The sequence below is a fragment of the Felis catus genome, chromosome B4 (assembly GCF_018350175.1).
Source record: "Felis catus isolate Fca126 chromosome B4, F.catus_Fca126_mat1.0, whole genome shotgun sequence".
In the NCBI taxonomy this organism is placed as follows: domain Eukaryota; kingdom Metazoa; phylum Chordata; class Mammalia; order Carnivora; family Felidae; genus Felis; species Felis catus.
The window spans coordinates 22,301,646-22,320,657 of record NC_058374.1 but is presented as its reverse complement, the minus strand read 5'-3'; the positions used below and the strand labels follow the sequence as shown (position 1 = coordinate 22,320,657).

General features: G+C 44.5%; 1 long non-coding RNA gene across 7 annotated transcripts in view; it reads right to left on the bottom strand.

Moving 5' to 3' along the window:
* Window positions 1-19,012, bottom strand: part of LOC111561292 — a 59,524-nt gene that overhangs the window by 33,299 nt on the left and 7,213 nt on the right. For 6 of the 7 annotated variants that reach the window (XR_006600352.1, XR_002743680.2, XR_006600353.1 and 3 more), the window contains exons 3-5: window positions 18,418-18,580; window positions 2,550-2,661; window positions 802-890 (exon numbers count right to left, since the gene is read on the bottom strand). This is a non-coding gene — a long non-coding RNA (uncharacterized LOC111561292). Of the gene's footprint in view, window positions 1-801; window positions 891-2,549; window positions 2,662-3,997; window positions 4,359-18,417; window positions 18,581-19,012 lie in introns of those variants that run through there. The other variant, XR_006600355.1, reaches the window with a different exon arrangement.

Sequence of the window (19,012 nt, the reverse complement as noted above, 5' to 3'; positions counted from 1 at the left end):
TAATTTTTTAAAATTCAAGTTAGTTAACATACAGTGTAGTATTGGTTAAAGGAGTAGAATCCGGTGATTCATTACTTACATATAACACCCAGTTATATGTAAGTTATATAATATGTAATATTATATATTATGTATATAGTATACATAATAGTATGTATATATTATGTATATATGTATATACATATATACATATATGCATATATAGTATGTATATATTATATATGTATATATAATAGTATGTATATATTATGTATATATGTGTGTACATATATACATATATGCATATATAGTATATATGTATTATGTATATAGTATATATATGTAAGTTATATAACACCCAGTGCTCATCTCAACAAGTTAAAAGCTTTTATATTCCTTTTCAGTATAAGAAATCATATTTCACAGATATTACCACTAGGTGGCTCAAGTGGCTAAAATAACAGATGTGCAGGGGAAAGAAACCCAAATATTTAAAGATTTATATCTCTTTCTGCAGTTATATACTTTATAGTTTAATTTTCTACCAATTTTTATACTATTTGTAGATTATCTCTGTAACGCTGCACACAGTGGGCAATAACTTTAACATAGGTCATCATCATGTATGCCATTTATATGAAGGAGAGAGAGGGTTAGCGGACAAAATGAATGAGTTGTGTTACATTTTGTCACAAAAAATGTAATAATAAAATAAATTAAAATCTTATCAGCTGACTGAGAGCACAGCATTCAATGGGTATGAAGGGCTGACGTCTTGGGCTATCTTTCATTTTAATTTATCAAGGCATTTCTAGAGATTACCTTATTTTCTGGCAGTTGTGGTTCTCATTTATGTCTCTTCAAGGCAAACGATTTGCAGCCAGGGCTTGAGCTCTCTCCAGTCCAGGGACCTTGAAAATCAAACCATTTTTCCTTAATAATTAGTTATTAAAATACAGGGCTCCCAATACTGCATCCATTATATCAGATACCTTGGGACCCCCTGCTCTTTCTGATACACAAAAAAGAGCAGAAAACGGTTACTTTTTCCCCAACTTTAATAAACATCTTATAATTCTGTTTGTTCAAGATACAGTGCCAGGAGGTCAAGAAAGAGGAGGTGGTCTACCAAGCTGGAAAGGAAAGTATTAAGCCTGTAGATTCTGCCAAAGAAGGGACAACAGAACAGGGACCTTAGAATAGGAGGCCCTTATACATTTCTTAACCAAGAAGAACCGGTATTTATTCTTAAAGATAGTTCTCTAGGCTAGCTTAGTACCAACAGAAGCCCTTCCCTTCTAGTTTAAAATTTAGAACCACTGAGAGGTGCCTGGGTGGCTCAGTCAGTTAAGTGTCTGACTTCAGCTCAGGTCATGATCTCGCGGTTCGGGAGGTCAAGCCTCACATCAGGCTCCGTGCTGACAGCTCAGAGCCTGGAGCCTGCTTTGGATTCTGTGTCTCCCTCTCTCTCTGCCCTTACCCCACTCATGGTCTGCCTCTCTCTCTCTCTCTCTCTCTCTCTCACACACACACACACACACACACACACACAGACAAATAAACAAACATTAAAAAAATGTTTTAAAATTTAGCACCACTGAAATCTTAAAGAAACGTTCTTCCAAGATACTGGTTTTATCTTTAGATTATTTGTCTTTTTCCTTGAATTACTCGTCCTTATATTCACCAACAATCAAAACTTCCATTCCAGAAGTTATTTAGTGGACTCTACTTTAGGGGAGAAGTAAAATCCTCTGTACGAGAGGAGTTAAGGGAGGATTTTCCTAATTCTCCTAAGAGGCAAGTCGCATTTTTTCATAATTTTTAACCTCTGTAGAGGTATTTTTAAAAAATATTTTCCTTGGCCGTTTATTACTTGTCATTTGGAAGTACATGTGGGAATCTGAGCTTGGCTTAAAAGAGAAATATTGATTTTCCCTAAAGGAGATAATTTAGGTTCAGCTGCAGTAACAGCAGGTTCTGCTATTTTTATATTCGTACTCAGGCACCTGACATTTAGGTCGTATTCGAATATAGAGTTGTAAATATAACATGAACTAGTTATCACACAGCTCTTAAATACCGAGATCTAATTACTTCTTTCCAAGTTTAACAACTCTACTTGGTCAAGGTTCTGACCAGTTAGCTTCTTGACAAAGGCAGGAAATCTTACCTTCCCAAATTATGGCCATGAATAGTTTCCACTGAGTGATTAAAAAAAAAAAATGTGTGTTTGGATGCCTGGGTGGCTCAGTCAGTGGAGCATCAGACCCTTGACTTCGGCTCAGGTCATGATCTCACGGTTCATGGGTTCGAGCCCCACATCTGGCTCCATGCTGTCAGCTTGGGATTCTTTCTCTCTCCCTCTCTCTCTGCCACCCCCCATGCTTGCTCTCTCTCTCTCTCTCTCTCTTTCTTTCTCTCTGTCAAAAAAAACCAAAAACAAGCAAACAAAAAACAGAACAAACAAAAAACTCAAAGTAGCTGAAACAGTAAGAGATGAATGGCTAACACGACTGACTGCTTAGAGGTAGGGTTGGCTTCAAGGGTGGTTTGACTCAGTTACTCACCAATGTCATCCAAAACCAGGTTTCCTTCTGCACCTGTCTGCCCTTGTCAATGCCAGCTTTACTTCCAGTGGCCCTGCTTTGGCCATCCACAGCTGCCCGCTCCCATTCATATCTAAGGAAAGAGAAAGAAAATGGTCATCCAAAATTCTTCCAGAAGACAGAGGACACTTCCCTCCCGGAAATGCCTCAGCAGACATGGTCTGCAGGCTTACTGCCCACCCCTGATGCAGTAAGTCAGGCCACAGAAGGGGACCCCAATTGTCACTTTAGGCCCAAGCTACATGCCCCATCTCAGTAACCGGAAGTGAAATCAACTGCCCCCTAGTAAATGAGTTGCATGCAGGAGGTACGGACACCCGTGTAAAACCCAGGGCTCTTGAAGGGAAGGAAGACAGTATCAGCTGCAGCAGGAGGGCGGAAGGGATATACACTGTTTCATATACCTGACTGTATACGGGGAACTCTGGAACCAAATTGCTTAAGTTTGAATCCAGGCCCTCCTGCTTGTTAGCTGCATGACCGTGGGCAAGTCGCTTGTTTTCTCTTGTCAAGTAACAAATGGGTCAGTGATGTGCTTCATTGCTCATATCGGCGTTTTTCTAAAATCCACGACATTAGGGAGCCCGGGTGGCTCAGTCGATAAGCATCTGACTTCAGCTCAAGTTATCATCTCACAGCGGTGAGTTGAAGTCCCACATCGAGTGAGCACCAGCCCAGCTTCGGGTAAAAACACGAGCCCTGGGTGAGCCCCGCTTCTCTCTCTCTCTTTCTCTCTCCCTCTCTCCCTCCCTCCCTCTCTCTCACTGCCCCTCACTCACTTGTGCCCTCTCTCTCTCTCTTTAAAAGGAGTAAATAAATAATAAAATCCACGACATTTCACCAAGATTCATCATATTCTTCCTTTGCGATAGGCATTTAGAATTAGAAAGAACACAAAAGTGAACCAAATGATGTTCTACTTCAAAGAGCTAACAACTCAGGAGAGGAAATAAGAGGCTAGAAATTGTAGTAAAAGAAGGGATAAATTACATTAAAAAGATGTGTTCCCTAAAATGCATTCTTCTCTTCTTTTTTAATTTTTTTAAAGTTTATTTATTTGCTTTGAGAGAGAGAGAGCACAAGCAGGAGAGGAACAGAGAGAGAGATAGAGAGAGAGAGAGAGAATCCTAAGCAGGCTCCATACTGTGAGCACTGAGCCAGATTCGGGGCTTGAACCCACAGATCCCTAAGATCATGACCTGAGCCGAAATCAAGAGTCAGAGGCTTAACCAACTGAGCCACCCAGGCACCCCATAATGCATTGTTTTTTCTAATTAAATAGTCTTTAAGTACAAGCATGTTTTTCAGTGTTTTACAAATCCTATACAAAACTGATATAATTTTTTTCCGGATAGCCATTCATTAATGAGAAATGTCAACAATAATTAATAATCAGAGAATAAACCTACCAAAAATCAACAAGGAGTAACCAAATTTCAGCTATAAAGTGTATAAAATATAATGTTCTCCATTCCCTAATATTAAAGAAAATGGAGAGGAGCAGAGGTGAGGACCGTTCAAAACTCACTGGACTCTTTCCTTGGAAGTATAATCGTGCTTACAGGAAGTATGTGACAGTTGGAGACTCTGTGACTGTGACGTCACAAAACGACCCTCACCGTGGAAACTTAGGAAGTTGCCATTTCCGGGCCTCGAGTCTGGCCCAGCTCTTGCCGAGGGTGGGAATGGACAGATTCCCTTGGTCCTAAAGAGTTTATTCTCTTGGAGCAAAACTGGAGCTAAGAGTTTGGCTTTTTAAACACCCTTAATGGGCAAACAGTATGTCAGCAAAGCAACTCAGTAGCATGACCCTTAGGGGGAGCTACTGAGCCTCTCGCTCGCGGGGGTGACCTCCCTCCCTCAAGGCCGGGCGGGCCCCAGGGCTCCACACAGCTCGCAGCCACTGCTTTCCTTTCAACCCCAAGTCCTCAGAATTGTGAACACTGTCCTGTTTACTGAATGTTTTCCCTTTGTTAAAAACTAGAGTCATAGTAAGGTAACAGTCCTGCGGGGCGGAATAGTCCCGCTAAATTAACACCAGGTGGAAGGTGCATATTGCCTTTGCTCCAAAAGAGCAGAGAAAAATGTTCACCGCCATTTGCATTCACTGATACTCCGGGTAACTTGTTGATAGCCTTTTGGCAATTCATGAATAAAATTTGCAGGGCAGGGGAGACAGGTAATGTTCGTGAGCACCTAAGATCTTTAAAATGGAACCCACAGCACAGAAACTAACTGGCATTATTTCTGCCAAACTGTGAGAGCCCGGGGGGGACAGAGCTTTTCCTGTTCTGGGTCCCCGGTGCGTGGCTCGGATTAATACCTCAATAAGCGTATGCCGAGTGGAGTTCAATTTTGCCAGAAGGCTTGCAAACCAACCCAGAGTAGATATGACCGAGAAAACAATGACGTGAGAGATATAAATGGGAGGACTGAAGTGGAGCCTGGAGAAGATTTACAACTGGAACGTTATCTCAAGAAGGGAGTGTCTAGGCAGAGGTCCCTCAGAGCCAACAACCACGACCGGTGTGGGGGGAAGAGAAAAAGTCCACAGCATTCCGGAAGTGAGAATTGCAAAAGACCAGCCCGGTCCTCTTGAGTCAACCCTTGATCTTACAGGTGAGAAGAGAGAACGAGGTCCCCAGAGGGAAGCCATTTGCCAGAGTCTCTTAGCTGACTACAGGCAAAGGCGAGACCATGAATGATTTCATCCCGGGGTGAATCCCAACTCCATGTAACAGAGGCCACCTCACGCATCCCGGGCATGGAGGACAGGCCTGGCTTGTCAGCAGAGAGGCTTCTTGAAAAACCAAGCGCCAGCTCAGAGTTCACGTCGGAGTTTCACTGATCATTTCCGGGGCTAGGGCAAATGGCTCAGTGTCCAGTTAGAAATGCAATAAAATTGGGGCCCCTGGGTGGCTCCGTCGGTTGACCGTCCAACTGCATTCAGCTCAGGGTGTGATCTCAGGGTTCGTGCGCTCAAGCCCCGAATCGGGCTCACTGCTGTCAGCATGCAGCCCGATTTGGATCCTCTGTCCCACTCTGTCTCTCCATTTCCCCCACTCATGCACTCTCAATCTCCCCCGCCCCTCAAAAATAAACATAAAAAAAAAAAAGAAATACGATACAATAAAAAAAATAACACTTTATCCGTTAGAAATAAGGAAACAGTGAGTCTCCCCCCATTCCCCTTGTGCCCTGACTCACCAAAGTCCATTGAAGGAGATCATGGCCAGAGCCCCCTACAGAGAAAGAAAAGGCCAAGAGAGAGCCTAGTTTCTCAAAACTCTTCCTTTAGGTCTTTTGAGGATTCTGGGCTCCAGAGTTTCTAAAAGACCTAGATTATTAGAAATGCTTTGATGGGGTAACGCAAGTTGAAATCAGAAGCCGTGTGAATGCGCAAAGAAGATATTGCCAGACACACGTATGAGATTCATCAAAATCCCAGAGTGAAAAAGGGATGCCATTTAGCAAAAGTCAACCACCCTGTCAGCCTCGTCATGTGATTCCTCACATTCTCGTTCCAGCGTATACTTTTTTGTAAATGTTTATTTATTTATTTATTGAGAGAGAGAGAGAGAGAGAGAGAGAGAGAGAGAGAGAATAAGAGCAGGGGAGGGGCAGAGAGAGAGAGAGAGAGAGAGAGAGAATCCCAAGCAGGCTCCATGCTGTCAGCACAGAGCCTGACGTGGGGCTTGAACTCACAAACTGTGAGACCATGACCTGAGCCACAAGCCAGAGTTGGACACTCAACCGACTGAGCCACCCAGGTGCCCCCCCGATGCATACTTTAAATATCCACAACAAACTCCTAAGCTGTACGGTGAACAACAACCTGTCAAGATGGTCATTTTTTAACAGACACTGAAGCAAATAAATGCATGGCTCCTGCTTCCATTCATACACTCAATCTATCATTCAATCCTGAATTGATGAGCCATTTATCAAGTGATCAGTGTATCAGGCACTGCGATTCTAAGCTTTTAAGATAACAAACAATCCTTCCCTCCCGGACTTCCAATTCCAGACAGGGTGATAGAGAAGAAACCAAATTACGACTTTGCGATGAGAAAGTGCTTTAACAGCAGGATGACGGCAAGGTCAAGGGAGAACAGAGGAGTGAGGGAATCCTCTCTGATAATACGTGGGGATGTTCACTCAATTAGATTTCTGGGGCCGAAGACTCCCTGTTGACTCATTTCATAAACTAACAGTCATGCAATTTTCTCTCTAATGGTAAAACTTCCAACAACGTTAATTCCAAATTCACCGGGTTGGTACTTAATAAACACTTGTGGAATTGAATTTTGTCTCTCCCTCCCTCCCTGACCTTCTACCTCTTTCAACCTAACAAGACCCTTGTTTAACTTGCTAGCTATAAGAAAATGCCCTTGCAAATTAGCAAGATCATACATTACAGCCTGAAGTAAATAGATTTCCTTATATGGTCAGTGGAAATACAGGTCAGCTGTTCTCCAGTTAACAGAAGAGTCTTCCAAGATGGTTACATAGGTTTTTAAAATCTGTTGTTGAATCCTAGAACAGGGGGAATTTGGAGATGACATAGACCTACTTTCCTATTTTTGCACAAGTATACGGAGACCTATATTGATTGAATGAAATAGCCAAGCTCATAAAATTAGCATTAGAAGGTACCTGGCAACCTTTAATTATTGTTGTCACAGAACTCACAGTCACTGCCTTCCATTTACTCAAGGTTTTAGAGCCATCAACAAGAGCATTCTTGGGGATTCTTGGGGATTCTTGGGGATACTCCATATGGAAGTTACATTTAACTCATCAGCCTACCAAGCTTTGACTCGTCACCAGCAAGGATCTGGTTCCAGCTCACCTCGGCCACAACCCTCTCCGTGCTCGGCCCCTAGTCCCAATCACTACCAACAAGGGCATCTCATCTAAAACCCCACTTTCAGACTCCCCACCTACCTCCCATCGGCTCGCTCTCCCACACCCCAACTCCAGCAGTGTTTGACTCTATTGGCACATCATTTCCATTGTTCGTTCCCCCTCTCACAGCCTCACTTTTCTTCACACTCGGCTCAAATTCCGTGATCGACATGGTAAGCGCCCCTTGCCAAACACCCCCAACGCCATATTCATTACTCCTTCACTCATAACTACCTGAAAAACTCCATCCTTGACCACATCTGACTCTCTCGCTCTCCACTCCTCACCTGCACCTGTGCAACTAAGGAAGACACAGTCATGCCGACTGCTCTTTCTGCAAAATCACGACCACAAGCAACAGGTTGACCCTCAACACTGCCTGCCAGTTGTGCGCTTTTAGCAAGTGTGCTGTCCTAAACAAATATTCCACACCTTCTGTCTTCTCAAACCTCCCAAACCCCTTACCCTCTGCAAGATCAGCTAAGTGCTTCTTATTTCAATGAGACAAAATACGATCCTGTCCACAAATCTAACTTTTTGTAGCCATATTCCTTGTCTTCGCTTTTGAAACAATGAACTTGGTCCTTGTGCATTAGATCTCACCCCCTCTTTCCTACTCAACAATTTCAGTTCTGCAAATATCTCCTTTCTCCTGCGTCGTCAACTTTTCTTTCTCTACAGAATCTTCTCCATCAGCATTTACACATGCTTCCATCTTAAAATGTCTCTGTGGTCCCCACATTTCTGTCTAGGTACTATACCACTTCTCTGCTTTCATCAAAGTCACCCATGACCTCTAAATGATCAAATCCAGTCATCAGTTTTTATTCTTTCTCTTCATTATCAGCAGGATTTGACACATATAACCTCATTTCCTCCTTGAAATATTTCTTCTCTCGGTTTCTGGACAACACACTCTTGTTCTCCTTCTTCATCCTTGGCCCCTTAGTCTCAGCCTCTTTGATGGATCCTCTTCTTGCCAACTTACAAATGCTACAATGTCCTAGGGCTTTCTTCTTGAACCTCTTCTCTACCTACCACTTTTTTTTAATGTTTATTTATTCTTGAGAGAGGGAGAGAGAGAGAGAAAGAGAGAGCAAGGGAGGGGCAGAGAGAGGAGACACATAATCTGAAGCAGGGTTCAGGCTCTGAGCCATCAGCACAGAGCCTGATGCGGGACTCGAACCCATGAGCCATGAGATCATGACCTGAGCCGAAGTTGGATGCCCAAATGACTGAGCCACCCAGGTGTCCCACGCCTTTTTCTTTTTTTAATGTTTATTTATTTATTTTGAGAGAAAGAGAGCATGGGCAGGGGAGGGGCAGAGAGAGAGGGAGAGAGAAAATCCCAAGCAGGCTTCATGCTGTCAGCACAGAGCCCAACACAGGGCTCCGTCTCACAAATGGTGAGATCATGACCTGAGCTGAAATTAAGAGTCGCACGTTTAGCTGACTGACCCACCCAGATACCCCTCTACCTATCACTCCTGCGATGATCTCAGCCTGCTGGTTCTAAATACCATCTAAATGTTCATGGCTCATCGATTTATACATCTAGTCAAACTCTGAACCCCAGACATACCTATCTAACCTATATATCCCCTTGGAAATTAACTTAAGCTTTCCAAACAGAACATTAGCCCTCCCTCCAAAACAAGCCACGAATCCTCCTCATTCTCCTCCCCATCTTAGTAAATACCAACTTGGCTCATTTCGTTGTTTGGGCCAAGCCTTACAAATCATTCTCAGTGTATTTTTTTCTGTCATTGCAGCTCACATCCAATCTATAAGTAGATCTTGGTGACTGTAGCTTCAATCCATTTCTAGAATTCTATCAGTCTCTATCACCCCCAGTTTATCCCCTGGACTATATAAAAGCAATCTCTTCACTGCTCTTTTTCTTCCACTCTTGCCTCCCTACAGTTTTTTTTTTCTCCACAGAACAACCAGACTGAGACATTTCAAATATAAGTCTAATAAATTATGTCATTCCAATGGTTAGAGAAGTCCTTTCAATGACTTCTCAAAGTAAGTCTCAAAGTAAAGTGGAAACTTTCTTGGGTTTGTTTGTTTGTTTGTTTGAAGTAGGCCTCACGCCCAGCATGGAGCCCAACATGGGGCTTGAACTCACAACCTTGAGAGCAAGACCTGAGTTGAGATCAAGAGTCAGATGCTTGACCGACTAAGCCACCCAGGTGCCCCAAATTGGAAATTGTTATGATTATTTCTAAACCCCAACATTATCTGGCCCCACCTCTCTGCCTTCATCACCGACATTGCCCTGGCTCTCTTCCTTCGGTTCATCACCACCCACCTTGCTATTCTTCCAATTCGCCAAGCATGCTCCTATTTCGGGGCCTCTCAATTATTTCTTTTCTGTTGCCTGGACACCCCTTCCCTCACATGGCCAACCCCCTGGTGGAATGTTACCTTTTCAGAGTATCTGTCCCTGACTTCCCATCATCTGCTGTGGGAACTGTCCCCAAATTGGTGATTTACACACATTACTATTATCCCTTATGATTCTGGAGATGAACTGAGCATGAAGGAGAGTGAGAGACCATGCAGCCCTGTGGTAGCCAGCCTCTGCGATGGCTGCCCGTGAGCCTCACCTCCTAGTACTAATACCCTTGTGTGGTCCCCTCCCACACTGAACCTGACTGACCTGTGTGACCAACAGAATATTGTGGAAACTACAGTGCATGATTTGGACACCAGCTTATAAAAAACATTGAGCTGATACTTTGATGTGTTTGGGATCATCTCCGAGGGAAGCAAACTGCCATGAGCTGAGGCAATGAAGCACCCCGATGGAAAGTTCCGCACGGCGAGGAACTGAGGCCTCCTGCCAAAGGCCAGAACCAGCTGACCAGCCTGTGATGGAACCAACTCCGGACCTACTCACACTTTCAGATGGCTGAAGCCTCAGCCGACATCTTGACTGCCCACTTACAAGAGGCTCGGAGCCAGAACCACCAGGCTAAGGTGCTCTGAAATTCCTGACCCACAGAACCCGTGTGAGCGAAGAGTATATTACTGTTTCAAGTCTAGGAGAGGTCTGTTGCATGGCAATAGCAATAATTTACTAATACACGGTGCTGTCTGAAAGAGCCTCCCCTACCAAACTCGAGCACTCTTGATCTCTCTCCTCTACCTTATTTTTTTCCATTGCACTTATCACCGTCTGACATAGTATGTATGTTTATTTGTCTATTTGTCTCCTTCCCCTTTCACCCTCTAGATTGTAAACTTCGAAAGAAAAAGAATTTTGTCTGTATTTTTCCCTGTTATAGTCTCAGTGCCTATAACTGTGCCTGGTACATAGTAGACACTAAAATAAACCGTATTACTCATTCTCTTTATCATCAACATATACTAATTATTGCTGACTCCTTAAGACAGCATATTATTACCCTGGTGATTTACTGTAATATTTATTTATTTAACAAATATTTATTGAATACTTATTCCGTGCAATTATAATAATAGGTAAAAATCCAAATGCAGTGTATGTATTGTTTCACTTGATTTTCAAAACAACCACATGCCAGCTATTATCAAGAGTCTGATGTCGGATGTACTAAGTTTGAGCTGCCTGTGAGACATCCAAATGGAAACCTCAAGTGGACAACTGGATTATAAGTCTGGAAAACAAGGCAGAGGTCCAGGGTGTGGACATAATTGGGGCATTTAAACTCATGGGACTGAATAGTCTCCCTCAGGAAGAAGCATAGTTAGTTAGAGAAGAGAAAATGAATGATGGAGAATCGCGGAAATACTGTAATAGCAACCCGGAGGAAGGGGAGGGACAGGCGAAGGAGACTGAGAAGCACCAGCCAGCAAGGTAGAAAGAAAACAAGGAATCTACAGTGTCTTGGAAGGTGAAATAATATACTTTAAGGAGAAAGAGATCGGCTTATCAAATGCTGCTGGGAGGTAAAGTCAGATGAAGACACACAACAGGCCATTGGAATACAATGTGAAAGCCTTGTTAGTGAGTTGGTGGGGGAGAGGAATGGAAGCCGAATTGCAGAGGGGTGAAGGACAGGAAAAGGAGGGAATGACTAGAGACAAGTCTTCTGAGAGGTGCAGAGGAATGTGGCAGTACCCGGAAGGATACGTGGGGTCAAGAGAGGCACTTTAAGATGGAAAAAAAGACAACATGTTTGTTTGCTGATAGTATTAATATATTAAACAAGAATCCAGACAGATATTGGAACAGAGTCCTTGATTAGGTAGGAAGGAAAGGATCTACTACACCAGAGGGGGGCGTGAGATGTGACTTGAGATAGAAACAAAGTCAGTTCTTCCACAGGACCAAGAGGACTACAAGGGATCAGATGGAAGGGGGAACGTGTGGAAAGAATCTTCTCTTTGCTCCTATTTCCTCAGTAAAATACTATGTCATCCAGCTGAGAGGGAGAAGATGTTGAGAGTGTGAAGGGAAAGGAGAAAGTGTGGAAGATTTATCTAGAACAGCTGGAAAGGAAACAGACTACATAATTATGGGAGTCATGACCTATAGCTCTAGGACCTCACTGAAGACTCATGCCGTGTATAAATGTCCCCAAAATTCATAGGTTGAAATCCCAGTGTCTGATGTGATAGTATTAGGATGTGGGGCTTTGGAGAAGTGCTTAGGTAATGGGGGTGGAGCCCTCATGGGCTTAGCAGTCTTATAAAAGAGACCCCAGAGAGCTCCTGGTCTCCTTCTACCATGTGAGGATACAGCCAGAAGGCACCAGGTATGAGCCAGGGAGAGGGCTCTCACCAGAATGACCATGTTGGTGCCTTGATCTCAGACCCTCCAGCCTCTGGAACTGTACAAAATAAATTTCTGTTGTTTATATGCCACCCCATCTGTAGTATTTTGTTTTAGCAGCTAGAATGGACTAAAACAGTCCATGAATTTAACAAGCATGTTTTTCTCAAGCCCTGTCCAGCTGCAGTGGGTGAAGAGTTGAACTTTTCACCAGGGGGAACAATGCAATGGATGTTGTGTGCATGATGGACCACGGATCCTCAGCCGGGCAGAGTGGGACAGAGCAAAAGTGGTATTGGAGGTCCCAATGGAGTCCAACCATTATTGGAGTTAGAATCCCAAAACCTTGGGGCGCCTGGGTGGCTCATTCAGTTAAGCGTCTGACTTCAGCTCAGGTCATCACCTTGCGGTCTGTGGGTTCAAGAGTCCCACGTCAGGCTCTGGACTGACAGCTCAGGACTGGAGCCCTACTTTGGATTCTCTCTCTCTGCCCCTCCCCTGCTCACGTTCTGTCTCTCAAAAGTAAACATTAAAAAAAAAAAAGAATCCCAGAGGAAATGAGTTAGACAGATACAAGATGATGGTTAGAGAGTGGGGCTGCTTACAATGGGAACTTTGGAATGTTATCACTGGTAACAAGAAGATCAAGACAATGAACAAGGGGAACGTGATGAGGAAGGGTTGGACCCAAGGCCATTCCACGACGGGAGGTAACAAACTGGGAGATCAAGGAGTTAAAAGCACAGACATTTATGTCACAAGAATGATGACAGGACTGTCCTTAAAGGAGTTAGTGTGTCAGGAGCTAATGTCCTCAAGGAATGAGCAGGAATGACCCATGGTCTGCAACAAGGAGTGGCAGTGGGTGGCAATGTCTGTCTTTTTTTTTTTTCTTTTTGATAATTTTTTTTAAGTTTGTTTATTTTTGAGAGAGAGAGAGAGAGAGTGAGGGAAGGGCAGAGAGAGGGGGATAGAGGATCTGAAGCCGGCTCTGTGCTGACAGTACAGAGCCCTATGTGGGGCTCAAACTCAACAACCGTGAGATCATGACCCGAGCCAAAGTCAGATGGTTAACCGACTGAGCCACCCAAGCCCCCTGGCAATGTCTCTTGATAGGAGATTCGGGGCTGAAAGTATTAAGGCAGAGGGGAGGAGAAAGGCCTAGAAGTGGCAGTGTGGGGAAAAGGAGGCTATCCTTCCACCCGTTGTGTCCAAGGGGAGCCAGGGTGTAGGCAAGAAAAGCATGTCTTTTGAAAGATCTGCTGAGACAGCAGTGGCCTCAGGGAAGAGCTAGGTTTCATTCAGAGCAAGAAGATGAAGGGGATGGTTTAGAGAAGAATTTGCAGAGATAGAGAAGTGAACAGAGTGAATTTCGAAGAGCACAGTTGGAGTGTCAGGGATTGGGGAGAGGCAGGTGATTGTGAAATCGTGCCCCACAGGGTTGATGAGGTTAAAGCTGTCCACCAGCAAGAGCATCACTGACCTGCCTTCTTCATGGGAATGTTAACCTTAACTTTAAAAAAAAATTTTTTTATGTTTTCTTAGTTTTGAGGGAGAGTGGGCAAGTGAGTGGGGGAGGGGCAGAGAGCGAGGGAGATGGAGAATTCCAGGCAGGCCTGCAAGGACAGTAGAGAGCCCCATGCGGGGCTTGAACTCACAACCTACAAGATCGTGACCTGAGCCCAAGTTGGACGCTTAACCGACTGAGCCACCCAGGTACCCCGAACCTTATCTTTTAGATGCGAACAGGAAGAGCTCTGGAGTTGCTACACCAGGTTGAGCTCAACCACTGACTCATACCTGCCAGATGGACCGCAGGTTGTCGGACAGCGACCTCTACCTCATTATAGTGTTACAATTTCCGCCCATGCAGGAGCACAAGCTTCTCTGACATAACATATGATATGAGTAGAGGCATGTTTTTTAAGTACACCTGTGCAACCTTATGCCCGCCTTCATATGTGATGTCAAAACTCCCCTTTCTGAATATTCCTCCTAATCCAAAATGAAAGAAACCCAGTCACACCGACTCTAGGAGTCATGGCTTTGGAAGTTATTCCCCGTGACCTCCTTATCTTCTACAGATAAAGTTTCCTTTGTGTGACAACTCCACCTGGTGCAGTCTCTGTCTGTAACTCACCAGGGAGTGAACTCATGTTTAGTTCCGTTAGAGCTGGGACAAAAGAGGGCATGTTCAGAACTGAATGGAGAAGAGAACCCAGGGGTCGAGGAAAGCCTGGGCACCCTGAGTCATGTCCCTTTTGAGGGTGCTTGAAGTAGGAGCGCCTGGGTGGCTCAGTCGGTTAAGCCTCCAACTCTTGATTTCAGCTCAGGTCACGATCTCATGAGTTCATGAGTTCCAGCCCCGGGTCTGGCTCTGCGCAGACAGCATGGAGCCTGTTTGGGATTCTCTCTCTCCCTCTCTCTCTGTCCCTTCCCTGATTGTGCATGTGGGCCTTAATGTATGTCCTCCTTGTAAAAAATGGCCAAGGAGTTAATGATTTCTTTGGAGTCTTCCAGCAGGATAGATAACATCTAGGTAGTGATTATGCAGGGTCTCCATAAACGTTCTCCAAGACCACTGGCCGCAAACACCTTGACATCAAAACCTCCCCCCCCCCCCGGCTTCAGGTGTTGAGTGAGCTCTGAAGGACACCTGGCCCCTGTCCATGTTCGGATCAGTTCTTGGATGCCTGAGTGGACAGGTGCACCAGACCACAGTCACCAATAAAAACCCAAGACCCCAAGCAAAGATGAGATTCATGCTCCTTTTCCTTTCTGAGTCTCCTGGATGGTCCATCTGTATCTGTACTCTCTATACATCCTCAATAAACTCTGCTCTCACCTCCCGCTGGCTCACATTTGATCTCTATCCTGTGTAGAGCCAAGGACCTTCTTGGTTGGTCCCATAGGATCCTCTCTGGGTCCTCAGACCCAGGCTACGGCATCAGTTTTAGGAGCTATCATGATTCCACACCTTCTTTCTGTTCCCTTTTTCCTAAGTCAACACTATTCCATACGGGAGCTGCTCCTTCAGCCCAAATCCTGGAGTGAAACATCAAAGTTCACCTTCAAAGATTGCATCATGTGAGTAAAAACTAGCCCTTTGTTGTAAACCACTGAAATTTGGTTTTTTTTAAGTTTTTTTAAATGTTTATTTTACTTGAGAGAGAGAGAGAGAGAAAGAGAATGAGGGAGGGGCAGAGAGGGAGACACAGAATCTGAAGCAGGCTCCAGGCTTTGAGCTGTCAGCACAGAGGCGGATGTGGGACTCGAACTCACAGACTGCGAGATCATGACCTGAGCCGAAATCGGAGGCTTAACCAGCTGAACCACCCGGGTGCCCCTGTAAGCCATTGAGGTTTCCAACCATCTGCCACTGCTGCATGATTTAGCCTCAGTGAATTAATACAGACACCTAGAGCAGGGTCTACAAGCTATAAAAACCAGAAAGTAAATATTTTAGGTTCTGCAGGACCTACAGTCCGTCAGGGCCACTAAACTTTGCTGCTGCCGTGCAAAAGCGTTCCTAGATTCTAGGTAAACAAATGAGCATGGCAATGTTCCAGTAAAACTTTCTTTACAAAAACAAGTAGCAGAATAGGTTTGACCCTCAGGGACAGGTGGATGGATACTCCTGAGAAAGCGCTTTAAGTAATTTAACCAATGGCTAGAAGTTCTACAGGCAATTGCTTAAAATCACATTTGTTAATTTTACACAGCCAGTATTATTTCTGTAAGTTTTGTAGTAAAGACGATACAGAACATACTTTATTGCAATAGTTCTGTTGAAAAACAAAATTCAACTGCGAAAGTCTGAAGACCTAATTGGTTCTATGAAATAATTCATGAATAGGGCAGCATCCCTTACATCACATCAGAGGGGAGCCCTGAGAAGCTGTACAGCATGGAAGGTTGGGGTGGCTCCATCAGTTAAGTGACCGACTCTTGATTTCAGCTCAGGTCATGACCTCACAGTTCGTGAGTTCAAGCCCCATATTGGGTTCCATGCTGACAGTGCAGAGCCTGCTTGGGATTCTCTCTCTCTCCCTCTCTCTCTTCCCCTTAAACACACGTGCTTGGGCTCTCTCTCGCTCTCTCTCAAAAATAAATAAATAAACTTTAAAAAAAAAATGGAAGGTTTTTATAGGAAGGAGTGTCAGGCAAGAGAGTTATTAGCTAAAGACAAGAAAGAATTGTTTACGGCAAGATCACTTCCCTTAGGGGGAAGGGCAGAGGGTCTTAGTATGCAAATAATCTCCTCTTCCTCTGGGGGACAGAGAAGGCCTACAGACAGAAACCTCTCTGGTGAGTATCAGAAAATTCCTGACTGACCCGTTAAGACTTACATTTCTGGGATGGGTTGAAACTGCAATTAGGTTAAGCCTTAAGCCCTGGGTTACTGACTTAAGCCTTAACCTGAGTGATGCCATTTGGGGCCCTTTGTTTTTGCTTTTTAACACTCCCTAGAGCCCATTTATTTCGTAAGATTTAAAATGGATAAAAAAAAAAGGCAAAGGATGGCAAATTTAATATTTCGGGATGGATAGGGAAAAAAAACCAACTAGAAATTATCTCTCTGCTTGCACAAAGCCTTCAGAAGCAATTGGGAAGACTCAAAAAGGAAATGAGAAGGAGAGAGAAACAGATGAATTAGGGATAAAAGGGGGAGAAATGAAAACATGAAGAAAAATAGCACAAAGGTGAGAGAAAATTGGATGAAGCTGGGATTCCTGTATTGGTTTTTCTTCCAGCACCAGAACCAGAAAGCATGCTTGTTCCTCTACTGCCCCCTTCAGTTCTTTCGGGGTCCTCGCTTGATTTTTTGCAATTGGCCACTAATGGGTGACACCGTGGGGCGCCTGGGTGGCTCAGTGGGTTGAGCATCCAACTTTGGCTCAGGTCATGATCTCACAGCTTGTGAGTTCCAGCCCCGCGTCGGGCTCTGTGCTGACAGCTCGGAGCCTGGAGCCTGCTTTGGATTCTGTGCCTCCCCCTCTCTCTGCCCCTAACCCACTCACATTCTGTCTCTCTCTCTCAAAAATAAATAAACATCAAAAAAAAAATTTAATGGGTTACAACCCCCAGGATGCAACTCTTATGAGTGATTTTCCATTTTTTTTTATTTTAGCTCCATCTTGCTGAAGTCTACAGGGGTTCAAAAATGGCAGGATATATGTAAGTCATTTGAGTAAATGAGATTTGGGATGGGCAGGGTGCGGTAGGGGATGAGGACAAGACCAAAGACTGAGGATAAATAGGAGCCAAGGTTAACATGGGGAGGGGGAGAGATACTGAGCAGGAGTGGGGGTTCAGGGACAGAGGTAGTTTAGAGACTGAGCCTGATTCTATAAATTAAAGAACCGGGGTTGCATGTAGCTGAGCAATTCCACGAATGTGGCAAGGTAAATCGATAAAGTATTAATTACGACGGGGATCTGGAGGTAGGAAATGCAAACAAAATGATGGCATGACAGGCAGTTCCGGGTAGATCTGGGATGGAAAATCAGGGCCTGCACTTGATCAGTCTGGTCGGGGAATCAGTGGGAACAAGATCATGGGCATATAATCTTCTCACAAGTTAGCCAAATCCATGCTATCATCGCATCATGGTCACCTGTCTAAGAGTCTGTCTACATTGTGAGCAACTTGAGGTAGAAACAAGTCTTTTTCCACCGTTGTAAACCCACCACTCATTACGGTAGCTGTCCAAAAGCTAGCACTCAATGAATTTGTGTTGAATTACATTATTTCCTTTCAATAATCAAGAATTTCCGGGGCACCGGGACGGCCCGGTCAGTAAAGCGTCCGATTCCTGATTTCAGCTCAGGTCGTGACCTCACCATTGGTGGGATTGAGCCCCGTGTGGGGCTCTGCCATGAGAGCGCGGAGCCTGCTTGGGATTCTCTCTCCCTCCCTCTCTGCCCCTCCCCTGCTCACCTGTGCGTGCACGCTCTCTCTTTCTCTCCAAATAAATAAAAAATCAATAAACATTTAAAAAATTTCCTAAATTTTTTGTAGGAAATTGTCAGTTCGTTGGAATGGGGAGGGAGAACGCTTTGTCCTGGGAATCTCTGAGAGTTTGCCACCATTTTCCATGTCTTCATCCTAAAGCTACCCTCCTTCCTGTCAATCGACTGTCGGCCGTCTACTACTTACCAGCTCGGGAGTCCAAAACAAATGGTAAAAGCTTCGCTCTCATCACCGCAGCTGTAATGTACATTTGGTTTCATGCTGAATCCACGCGGAAATTCAGGGCTACGGCCACTCCGAGTCTCCCAGCTGATGTGCTTCCTGAGCACAGGAAGTGTCCATTGTCACCCTGTGAGAAGTAAGGGGATGATTCTTTTTCAGAAATACCAAATAAAGGCTGTGCTATCTAATTAATAGGTTTACAACCTATTGAAAATATGTGAGGACCCCCTTCCCCCTCCCCACCACAATGAAGTTCCAAACCCTTAGACACTTCACTTCCTATTTCTTCTTCCCCTCTCCGATTTGTGGCCTTATTTTTGCAGGCTTTGCAATAAGCAGGCACCAAAGAACACAGAACACTGAAAGTCTCTGCCTCACCTCCGGAAATGTACACTTGTTCCAATCAGACTACTTTTTGCCTTACGTGGGCACAGGCGACATCCAGGTAAGGCTGTATGTAACCTCTGTAGCTTTCAGCCAATGAGGGACCAGGGGAGGGACTTACCTCTGTAGTACCCAGCCAATGAGGGACCAGGGGAGGGACTTGCACACTAGGAGA